The sequence below is a fragment of the Hyperolius riggenbachi genome, chromosome 2 (genome assembly GCF_040937935.1).
Source record: "Hyperolius riggenbachi isolate aHypRig1 chromosome 2, aHypRig1.pri, whole genome shotgun sequence".
Taxonomy (NCBI): domain Eukaryota; kingdom Metazoa; phylum Chordata; class Amphibia; order Anura; family Hyperoliidae; genus Hyperolius; species Hyperolius riggenbachi.
Window position 1 is genome coordinate 527,624,279 of NC_090647.1, and position 12,258 is coordinate 527,636,536.

At 43.3% G+C, this 12,258-nt stretch overlaps 1 protein-coding gene across 7 annotated transcripts in view; it reads right to left on the minus strand.

Annotated features, from left to right (window-relative positions):
* Positions 1–12,258, minus strand: part of TIAM1 (TIAM Rac1 associated GEF 1) — a 497,838-nt gene that overhangs the window by 364,308 nt on the left and 121,272 nt on the right. Inside the window, exon 1 of one of the 7 annotated variants that reach the window (XM_068270617.1) lies at positions 205–372. The exons of the other annotated variants lie outside the window; for them this stretch is intronic. The gene's annotated coding sequence lies outside the window, so the exon portion shown is untranslated. Of the gene's footprint in view, positions 1–204; positions 373–12,258 lie in introns of those variants that run through there. 7 annotated transcript variants of the gene reach the window in all.

Sequence of the window (12,258 nt, forward strand, 5' to 3'; positions counted from 1 at the left end):
CTGCACTATAATACTTGATCTCTTTATTTTACTACGCTGTGGAAGTCGGATGTCTGCAGCCAGTGAGACCTGCAGAGTGCCAGCATAGAGTCGCTGCCCTCTGGCAGGCCACTGCTAACAGCACACAAAGGAGCAGCTAGAATTACAGCAGCAGCCAGCACTGAAGCCAGATGTGGCAGCCCAGACGTGGAGTTGTGCTCTTACCTTCCTCTGTGCGGTCATTGTGTCAGTGCAGCCAGTGCCGGGACTGGGGAACTCTGCAGGATCCCTCCATAGACGTGTTACCACCACAGCACTATTGTCCCAGGTGTAGTGTGTGTGCTGGACGGACAAGCCAGGCGTCCTGCAGACTTCCTCCGAGTGCAGCAGATACGGTACAAGCTATGCCTATCTCTCCACCCCTCTGCTCTGGAGAGGAAGAGGGAACACACAGGTATCGCTTTCACTATAGATGGAGGGAGGGAGGGGAGGGAAAACAAAGCAGGGCAGTCCGGTGTCACCATATATAGCAGGCGGCTGCCTCCACACCACAACTTGTCACCTGCTGCAAATGGTACATTCTACTCAAACAGGAAAAACTGTTGGCTGGCGCTCTTGAAAGTTTGATTGTACAGAGCTGTGAGGAATTACACATCATGCATCCACATTAATTTTAAAGTGGACCTGAACTCTTATACAGAACAGAAGGAGAACATAGAGAAGTGCACCCTGTATGTATTTAGAGAGTTTACCCTGTCTAGTTCTGCCTCTTGTGTCTATTCACAAGTGTAATTTGATATCTCAGCTGTGTCAGCTGGCTGCCTCAGCAGAGAAGCTACTTTGTAAACACAGGATGTTAACCCTTTATCTGCTTCCGTGAAAGCAGTAAGACTCACTGCAGATTTAATGCAGAATTGGTATCAGGTGTAACGAAGAAATGTTTTTCTTTGAAGGTTATTATGCTGTTGCCTAGAAGAAGAAGTTGCCTAGAGGAGAAGAAGTTCTGAGTTCAGGTCCACCTTAAAATAACTCAGGTCAGGTGAATCAATCACTGTTTTTGGTTAAAGGAAAACTGAAGTCAGAGAGATCTGGAGGCTGCCATTTTTTGCTTCCTTTTACACAATACCAGTTGCCTGGCAGTCCTACTGATCTCTTTGGCTGCAGTATTGTCTGAATCGCACCTGAAACAAGCATGCAGTACATGTAGTCAGACTTTAGTCAGACACGTCAGATCTGCATAACTAGAATATCGGTCACTTAATAAAGGGAAACCTTCACCTGGGAAACCAGGAACCCGATGGTTCAGTACCTTTAGGTCATATGTAGAAGGACAGAAATGTTGGTATAATAGACTCACAAGGATGGGCTGCAGATCCTGCAACCACCGTGCCCCCGCAGGGAAATAACCATCCCCGCTCAGCTGGGTCACACTGCAAGAGCTGTTTGTAAGCGCTTGTGATTTTAACAGCTCTTGCTAATGTAATGCTGTGTGTGTTCTCACCGGAGCAATGCGATTATATTAAAATCCCCCATAGAGCTTTTCACATCACTAGTGCTTGAGGGCTGGAACCCACTGGAGTATTTTCTGAGCGTTTAGGGAGGTTTTCAAAATGCTAGCGATTTCCCTAAACGTTCAGCTAATGTTAATGGATGGGCCAAATTCCACTGGAGCGATTGCTATTACTAAAATCGCAAATGCAGGACATGCAGCATTTTTAGCCTTTAAGCGTTTCTGCAATGTAAAGTCTATAAACGCTGGCGTAATCGCTCGTCAACATCTACACAGAGTGATTTTACTAGCGTTTTTAAATTACTGCACACTGTAAAAAAATTAAAATTGAAAGGACCAATCAGAATTAAAACACACTAATCATTACACAATCGCTGGCAAAACGCTTACAATTTTTACAATCACTACCAAAATCACCAGAAACAGCTAATGAAATTGCTTACAAAACGCTAGTGATTGCGATTATAGTGATTGTAGTGGGTTCCGGGCCTAAAAAGCTCTCGAAGTGTGAACTAGGTCTTAACTGTAAGTGAACTACAAGTAGTAGTATCACCTCCTTTGAAAGTGTACTATACACACACACACACGGTTTAGGAGACGCCCAATATTAAGTGTCATATGTACTATACTACAAAAGTAAAGAGGTGTCTTACTTCTCTCAAAGGCTTGACACCAATAAAGAAAGATTTTATTATTGAAGCACAATCAAAAATTGTGACAACGCATTTCGCAGGTCCCTGCCCACAGATACCTTATTCGTGAACTGAGTGGAGTGCGGGCACCTCTATAGCCTATGGGGCAGCCTCCAAATAAGACGGAGTCTAAAAACTTGCAGACACGGGAGAGGGGGGGGGGGGGGCACTCCACAGCACATTCCATATCACTCCAATAATTCCTCCTCCTGGAATTGAAGGAGGAAGTGTTGGAGAGATGGAATGCAATGGAATGCATCAGCTATAGGCGGAGACAAGAATAAGATAACCCCTCTTGCCGTGGAGACAAGTTTAAAGGACCTCTGTCGCGAATATCTTAAGAATTAAAATACATGTAAACCTCTACAGATTAGAAGTACATTTCTTCCAGAGTTAACTGAACCATAAATTAATTTTCTCCAGTGTTGCTGTCACTTACAGTAGTACAAATCTGAAGGAACCGACAGGTTTTCGATTAGCCCAACTCCTCATGGGGGTAGTCAGGGTTTTCTTTATTTTCAAAAGCACTTAGTGAGTGACAATTGCTCTGTCCAACTGTCAAAATAAGTGTATGGTGAGCAGGGAGGCTCGGCGGCATCTTTATATAAATCTTTTTCAGGAAGTGGCTTTATAAAGAATAAAGGCCATGCTGAGAATCCTCTATGGAAAGATGGACTAGCCCAAAACCTGTCGGTAATGTCAGATTTCTACTACCTACTGTAAGTGACAGCAACATAGGAGAAAAGTAATTTATGGCTCATTTTACTCTGGAAGAAACATACTTATTTTCTGTATATATTTACATATATTTTAAATGTTAAGATTTTCGCGACAGTTGTCCTTTAAACTTTTTGTTTCGTTAGAAATCCAGATTCCAAACTGGCGACTTATACCTATTCATTACTTGACCAACAGACGAAAAAAATGTATTTAAAACCAATTTGCTTTAAATAATAGTACAGCATGTACTAAACTCTAAGGCTAAGTTCACAGTGGGACGTTAAAGTCGCGCGTTAAAACAGCATTTAACGCAGAATAACTCACTGCAATGAAAAATCAATGCCCCGTTCACAGTGCACACGTTGCGTTGCTGTCTAACGCTGCACGTTAAGTAAAAGTACTGCATGCAGTGCGTTATACACGTTATTAGCTGTGTTGGACTGTTTGCACATGCTCAGTAATGACTTGGAAGCATACTTTTCATTGCCTGTATTTTTTACTGTATCTGCTGTATGCGACGGTAACGCTGCGTTGCCACTTTTTGGGCGCGTTGCGTTGTAAGCTTGCGGTGCGACTTTATTGTGGCATCAAAACGCAACGTCCCACTGTGAATCTAGCCTAAAGGTTCCTTGAACCAGCTCCGTACTGCATTCACCAAGCGTGTTGTGGTCACTGATCAATAAGATGCACAACGGGTGGTCACTTTCCTCAGGAACTAGCACAGGCCACGTCAGCGGCCTCACAGTAATCACTTTCTATTTATATCACTGAAAGGTTTCAGTTCTGCAAATTAACTATAAACGTTTGCATAAAACTAAGCCGCCCAGAGACTCACCAACATGGCAGGAAAAGACAAAAACAAGGCGCTAGGCAACTTCTTAGTCACTTGTGGTACATCCTTTTTGTGTGACAAAAACACACACCTGCTAAAATGGTTTCTACCTGAAATCTGCGGGGGGGGGGGGGGGGCTGCCTGACGAGAAAGACCCCTGACCAATGCAGAGAGCACCAAACGTCTTACAAATAAGGGACGCGGGGATGGGGCTTCCATAGGGTAACACTGAGCAACTGCCATGGGCCCCAACCTCCTTAGGTCCTAAACAAATATGGGACTAGAAAGGGCACACATTTATTGTCAGTTAGTACATTATGCATATATAACAGGGCCCCACAATCATTTTTTCCCAAGGCCCAATGAAGGGAAGGCATTTACAGGATGAGATTAAAGGACACCTGATGTGAAAAAAAATATGGTGGCTGCCATGTTTATTTTCTTCTAAACAAGACCGGTAGCCTGGCCAACCTGCGGCTCTCTGGCTGCAGTAATATCTGTATCACACACCAGAAAAAGGCATACAGCCAATTCCAGCAGAAATCTCATCTGCATGCTTGTTCAGGGTCATGGCTAAAAGTATTGAAGGCAGAGAATCAGCTGGACATCCAGGCAACTGGTATTGTTTAACTACTTCAACCCCAAGGGATTTTTACCCTAAAGGGCCAGAGCAATTTTCACCTGTATCCTCCCTGTTTTTTTTTTTTTTTTTTTTTTTTTTTTTTTTGCCAATAACTGTATTACTACCAACAAAATGATCTATACCTAGTTTTTTCACCACCAATTAGGTTTTCTTTAGGCAATATATTTTGGTAAGAATTATTTCATTCTAAATGCATTTTAACAGGTATAATACGAAAAAAATGGAAAAGAAAAATATTTCTCAGATTTCAGTCAGTTTTAAAATAAAGCCTGCTACCATAATTAAAACCCACATACTTTATTTGAACATTTGTCCCAGTTATTACACCATTTAACCACTTTAAGGACCTCTGTCGCGAAAATCTTAAAATTTAAAATATATGTAAAGATGTACAATTAAGAAATACGTTTCTTCAAGAGTAAAATGAGCCATACATTACTTTTCTCCTATGTTGCTGTCACTTACAGTAGGTAGTAGAAATCTGACAGAACCGAAAGGTTTTGGACTAGCCGATTCTCCTCATAGGGGGTTAACAGGGATTTCATTATTTTCAAAATGCACTTAGTGAATGGCAGTTGCTCTGTCCATCTGACAAAAAAAAAATGTACAGTGAGCAGGGAAGCTGGTCAACATCTTTGTATAAATCTTTTTTAGGGAGTGTCTTTATAAAGAATGAGGGCCATGCTGAGAATCCCCTATGGAGAGATGGACTAGCCCAAAACCTGTCGTTAATGTCAGATTTCTACTACTTACTGTAAATGCCAGCAACATAGGAGATGAATTTATGGCTCATTTTACTCAGAAGAAAACATACTAATTTGTATGTGTTTTACATTTTAAGATTTGTGCAACAGTTCCTCTTTAATGACATCTGGACGTTTATAAACGTCCAGTGTATTTGTGGAGAGTGCACCATCAGTTTGATACTGAATGAGGCCCATTTGGTATCATTTTTAACCGAGACGAGTTGAGAATACATTTTGGTGTGTCTTAAAGCTTGGACACACATCACATAAAAAATAGGTACAGACAAACTCAATCAAACATAAAAACGTTATTTTCAAAATTATGATCAAATTTGGGAAATTTTTATCAAAATTATAAGAGACATATGTGGTAACATTTTAATGTAGTAGTAGTAGTAGTAGTAGTAGAATAGAGTTAGGAAAGTTTTAGGGTTGAGGCCCATGTCTTGTGTATTCTTTTTAGTCACAAACTGAATCAAAGCCAATAACATTTTTGCATATTCTTGTAACGATCGGTGTAACACAGAGAGGGTCTGATTATTGGTGATCTGCAGTATCACCAAAAATACAGATATATACCTGATTATTGATGATCTGCAGTATCACCGATAATCCGATATATTACTAACCTCTGGACACCTGAGAGATATGAGTGTTTGGTGCAACAGTAATACTTTGAGAACAATACCAGGAGGACAGGTACAAGGCAGTAAGGAATACTGCTGGAGTAGTACCTTTCAGCAGCCTGAGACTCTCCCGCGGGGAGGAATCAGACTGGGAGAGGGAAGGACCAGAGCGTGAATGACACCAATAGGAGGATGTCACTGACTGGTCTGTGAACTATCTCTTAACTGGGGAGATAGCTCTCAATGTCGGACAAGCCAGGTCGGCAACACTCTGACATACAAAGTACAAAGACAGGAGGCTGATTTGGTAATCCTAAGGCAAGCAGGGTTTGGCAACAGAGTATCAGATATAGCGAAGTACCAAATCAGTGAACAGAAGAGTGGTCAGGAAAGCAGAAAGTCATAACAGATAATAAACAATGCCTAGTGGCTTGGGTGTGAGCTCCGTGATCATCAACACCCTGGAACTAGTCTGAAGTATAACAGAATGATAACACAAGTCCCTAATCTGGGGTGTGAGGTCCTTGATCATCAACACCCTGGAACTAGTCTGAAGTATAACAGAATGATAACACAGATTCTGACAATAAAGTCTGAGTGCTTCCACATAGTGATCGATTCGCAACGGCAGACAACCAGTGAATGACCAGCACCCAGTATATATAAGCCCAGCGCTCTCCAGCGCCTCCCCTAAGTGCTGGACCAATGGGAACTGGTACAATCGTCAGCTGACCGGCTTGGTCAGCTGACTCCCTTCTGGCTGTCATAGAAGTTCTGCCTCTCAACACGCGTGCGCGTCCTTCTGAACCTGTGTGGACTATCAGTCCCAGCCACACCAGACATGTCTTGCGTACCACCCGCCGCGCTGGACGCGGAGCCCACCGCACAGCTATCAAGACATGCGGCGGTTTCTCCGCGTTCAGCCATACTGGCAGATGTAGGCCGATGCATGCAAACCGCCGCGTTGGACGCGGAATCAGCCGCCTTACTCTGAGCGCGCGCGGCGGCTTTTCCGCAATTTTCTCACAATTCTGTACCGAAATAAAAGACTTGTAAACTGAAAACAAAGTGACAGAATATGAAAGAAACAAAATATTGTTAACTTTGGAAGTTGGCTTTTTAAATATGTATGCCACAAGGGTATATTACTATTATTTTAGCAAAAAAAAAGGTCTTATAATCATCAATAGTGTACAATGAAAAAGCAAAAAAAAAGACACCTTTATTTCCAAATGCAATATTGTCACCATACATTGTGCTAGGAACACAATCTAAACATTGTTATAACCAGGATGAATAAGCAAATACATGTGGGTTTAACTTATAGTTAGCGAGGAGAATATAATATACTTTGCATGCAAACCATGTTGGAAGCTAAAGTTCCTCCTAGTTTAATAAATTGTAACTATGTAACTGTCAGGTTAGCTGCTCCCAGCCCCTCCTTCTGAGTTTCCTGTTTGCATGATAAGTAGTAGCAGATTTGCATATGATTTGCATCTGAATTGAATGCAAAGTGTGCAGAAAATCTATTTAGGTGCTACACACTGAGCTGGTGGTCATTTCAGATGCAGCCTTAGTGGTATGCGCTGGCGTTCTCCTCGCTGTTCTACCAAATGTAAGTTACACATTTTTTTGCTTAGCTGCTCCCAAGGTTTTAAATTTAGGTTAGGTCACTTGCCCAGAGGTCTGCCTCACCATGGCGCAAGTGTCTAGTATAATATACTTTGCATGCAAACCATATTGGAAGCTAAAGTTCCTCCTAGTTTAATAAATGTTAGCACTTGTCTTGGATGCAGGGCATGCATTTTTCAGTCTGGCAGAGGCGGTGTATGCCTGTGCGATTAACCATTCAATTGCAGCATGTGTTTAGGGTTGCGCAGCCTTTCCCCCCACCTTTCCTTAACTTATAGTTAGCATGGTTTATTGTAAAGCCATAATGGTTGTAAATGGAGAAATAGTGTGTTTTTCTCTTCTTTTCAATTGAAAATGCATTGAAAATAAGGTAATTGCTAAACAAAATTATCATACACAAAAGCCCAATTTGTCCTGATAAAAGCAATATGTAGATCATTTAGGTGTAATTAGTATTAATAAAGTTATTGGCAAATGAATGGGAGCAGTGCTGATATGTAAAGATTCGCTTGGTCCTGAAGTGGTGTTAAATTATGCCCCCATCAATGTATGGCGACAATATATTATTTGGAAGTATGGGTAAAATGTTTCAATTTTTTTTGTGTCTGGTCCTCAATTACAAGCCCTTATGTAGTAAAATAACAGGAATAAGCCCTCATAAAATACATATTAAAAAAAGCAGAGTCTAAGGCAACTATTTATGTATTTTTTTTTTAAACTGATTTTATTATTTATTTTTACAAGTGTTGGGGGCATGGGCATGCTTTTGGAAGTGGAAGGGATTAATTGTATTAATTTTTAATTGTAAAGGTATGGTATGTGTAAATGTAAGGTATCATTTTACTTTTTGGCCACTAGATGTTGGTGCCAACACTATCCTGTTTTACAGGAAGTGGGTTTTTTTTACGTTTTTTTACTTCATGCTACTTCCTGTTTCATGAATGGATTTGTCCATTCATTCCAGGCATTGCGATTGGGTAGGAGTTCCCCTTTCCCAATCGTGGATCTCGGTGTCCCGACTTTTACTAGCCGCAGGTGGGCGCGCACGCATGCACAGCGAAGGCAGGAGCAAGTGCCGCATTAAACCGTCCTGGAGCCGTTAAGAGGCTCCAACAGGTGGGTCATCAAGTAGTGGATAAAATGAAATAAACATGTCGGCTTCCATATCCCTCTCACTTCAGGTGTGCAGAAAAAAAAATTAAATTAAACATACAAAATGTATATTTCACCCAGAATAAAATATACTATAAATTACTTTTTTTGAGGGGATTCTCAGTTATTTCTTATTTCTCACAGAGCACTCAGATTCTGTCAGTACGGAGTAGAAAAAAAATCCCATTTAATTGCAGTAAGCTGATGGCAAAAATCACTGATTTTGCGATTATTTTTGCAATTTTAACTCAACAGGAGCTGACGGACCGAAAAGCGCTCTGTAGCGTGGATCAGCCCTTAAATTGTTGTTGCTCAGTACAACCAAAACAGAGCGCAAATATGAAAAGAAAAAAATAAATAAAATAAAAAACAGACTGGCATCTTTCTATAGATCCTTTACAGGAAGTGCTTTTGTGAAAAAAAGGAAATACTGAGACTCCCCCATGAAGAGATGAAGTAATTCAAAATCAGCCAGATGTTAGTTTTTTTTACTACCTACTTTAAGTGATCGCAACACAGGATAACTGTAAATGTAAAAATCTAAAATTTCACTCTTTTTTAAGGTAGTGGTCCTTTAAGCATACTTGTCTCCGAGAAGACACTATCAGCAATAAAAGCACAAGCACTAACTTTCCTATGAGTTTCTAAAGACATTGCTTTACCTTAATTGCCATTTGGGTCTCAGGTATAAATGCCCCCTAGGCTTCCTTTCCTGGTGACAGCCAAGAAACCTCAGCAATGTCCATTCATTCCAGGCAGAGGTTCTGATCTTCCCTCCTCTATCCGTCCTAAAGTTCTGGTTTACTTCCAACCTTAATGAGAATCCTCCTAGTTTCATCTAAGCTTATCAGTAGACATGTTTGTACAGTGGCTGCCAGCAATCTGCGCACATCCAAAGCCCAGCCTCAGAAATAAATGTGGTTTCTATGTCAGAGAGTGAAGAATGCTGTCACACTCCATTCCATACAGAGCACAGGACAAACCATACACTGCACTGCCCCATTACCACTGACAGGACAAACCATACACTGCTCTGCCCTATTCGTTATTACCACTGACACACCACTCTGCAAGCGTACTGCTCTGCCCTATTACCACTGATACTCCACTCTGCAAGTGTACCGCTCTGCCCTATGACCACTGATACACCACTCTGCAAGTGTACTGCTCTGCCCTATTACCACTGATACCCCACTCTGCAAGTGTACCGCTCTGCCCTATGACCACTGATACACCACTCTGCAAGTGTACTGCTCTGCCCTATTACCACTGATACCCCACTCTGCAAGTGTACTGCTCTGCCCTATTACCACTGATAACCCACTCTGCAAGTGTACCGCTCTGCCCTATGACCACTGATACACCACTCTGCAAGTGTACCGCTCTGCCCTATGACCACTGACACACCACTCTGCAAGTGTACTGCTCTGCCCTATTACCACTGATACATCACTCCGCAAGTGTACTGCTCTGCACTATTACCAATGATACACCACTCTGCAAGTGTACTGCTCTGCCCTATTACCACTGATACACTGCTCTGCAAGTGTACCGCTCTGTCCTATTACCACTGATACACCACTCTGCAGGTGTACCGCTCTGCCCTATTATCACCGACACACCGCTCTGCAAGTGTACTGCTCTGCCCTATTATCACTGATGCACCACTCTGCAAGTGTACTGATCTGCCCTATTATCACTGATACACCACTCTGCAAGTGTACTGCTCTGCCCTATTACCACTGATACCCCACTCTGCAAGTGTACCGCTCTGCCCTATTATCACTGATACACCACTCTGCAAGTGTACTGCTCTGCCCTATTATCACTAATACACCACTCTGCAAGTGTACTGCTCTGCCCTATTACCACTACACACCGTTCTGCAAGTGTACTGCTCTGCCCTATTACCACTGATACACCACTCTGCAAGTGTACTGCTCTGCCTTATTACCACTGATACATCACTCTGCAAGTGTACTGCTCTGCCCTATTACCACTGATACACCACTCTGCAAGTGTACTGCTCTGCCCTATTACCACTGATACACCACTCTGCAAGTGTACCGCTCTGCCCTATCACTACTGATACACCACTCTGCAAGTGTACCGCTCTGCCCTATGACCACTGATACACCACTCTGCAAGGGTACCGCTCTGCCCCATTACCACTGATGCACCACTCTGCAAGTGTACTGCTCTGCCCCATTACCACTGATACACTGCTCCGCAAGTCTACTGCTCTGCCCTATTACCACTGTGACATTGCACTCTGCAAGTGTACTGCTCTGTCCTATTACCACTAATACACCATTCTGCAAGTGTACCGCTCTGCCCTATTTCCACTGACACACCACTCTGCAAGTGTACCGCTCTGCCCTATTACCACTGATACACCACTCTGCAAGTGTCCTGCTCTGCCCTATTACCACTGATACCCCACTCTGCAAGTGTACTGCTCTGCCCTATTACCACTGATACACCACTCTGCAAGTGTACTGCTCTGCCCCATTACCACTGATACACTGCTCCGCAAGTGTACTGGCTCTGCCCCATTACCACTGATACACCACTCTGCAAGTGTACCGCTCTGCCCTATTACCACTGATGCACCACTCTGCAAGTGTACTGCTCTGCCCCATTACCACTGATACACCACTCTGCAAGTGTACCGCTCTGCCCCATTACCACTGATACACCACTCTGCAAGTGTACTGCTCTGCCCCATTACCACTGATACACTGCTCCGCAAGTGTACTGGCTCTGCCCCATTACCACTGATACACCACTCTGCAAGTGTACTGCTCTGCCCTATTACCAATGATACACCACTCTGCATGTGTACCGCTCTGCCCCATTACCACTGATGCACCACTCTGCAAGTGTACTGCTCTGCCCCATTACCACTGTGACATTGCACTCTGCAAGTGTACTGCTCTGTCCTATTACCACTAATACACCATTCTGCAAGTGTACTGCTCTACCACTGACACACCACTCTGCAAGTGTACTGCTAAGCCCTATTATCACTGACACACCACTCCGCAAGTCTACTGCTCTGCCCTATTACCACTGATACACCACTCTGCAAGTGTACTGCTCTGCCCTATTACCACTGATACACCGCTCCGCAAGTCTACTGCTCTGCCCTATTACCACTGATACACCACTCTGCAGGTGTACCGCTCTGCCCTATTACCTCTGATACACCGCTCTGCAGGTGTACTGCTCTGCCCTATTATCACCGACATACCACTCCGCAAGTCTACTGCTCTGCCCTATTACCACTGATACACCACTCTGCAAGTGTACTGCTCTGCCCTATTATCACTGACACATCGCTCTGCAAGTCTACTGCTCTGCCCTATTACCACTGATACACCGCTCCGCAAGTCTACTGCTCTGCCCTATTACCACTGATACACCACTCTGCAGGTGTACCGCTCTGCCCTATTACCTCTGATACACCGCTCTGCAGGTGTACCGCTCTGCCCTATTATCACTGACACACCGCTCTGCAAGTGTACTGCTCTGCCCTATTACCACTGATAAACCACTTTGCAAGTGTACTGCTCTGCCCTATTACCACTGATACCCCACTCTGCAAGTGTACCGCTCTGCCCTATGACCACTGATACACCACTCTGCAAGTGTACTGCTCTGCCCTATTACCACTGATACACTGCTCTGCAAGTGTACCGCTCTGCCCTATTACCACTGATACAC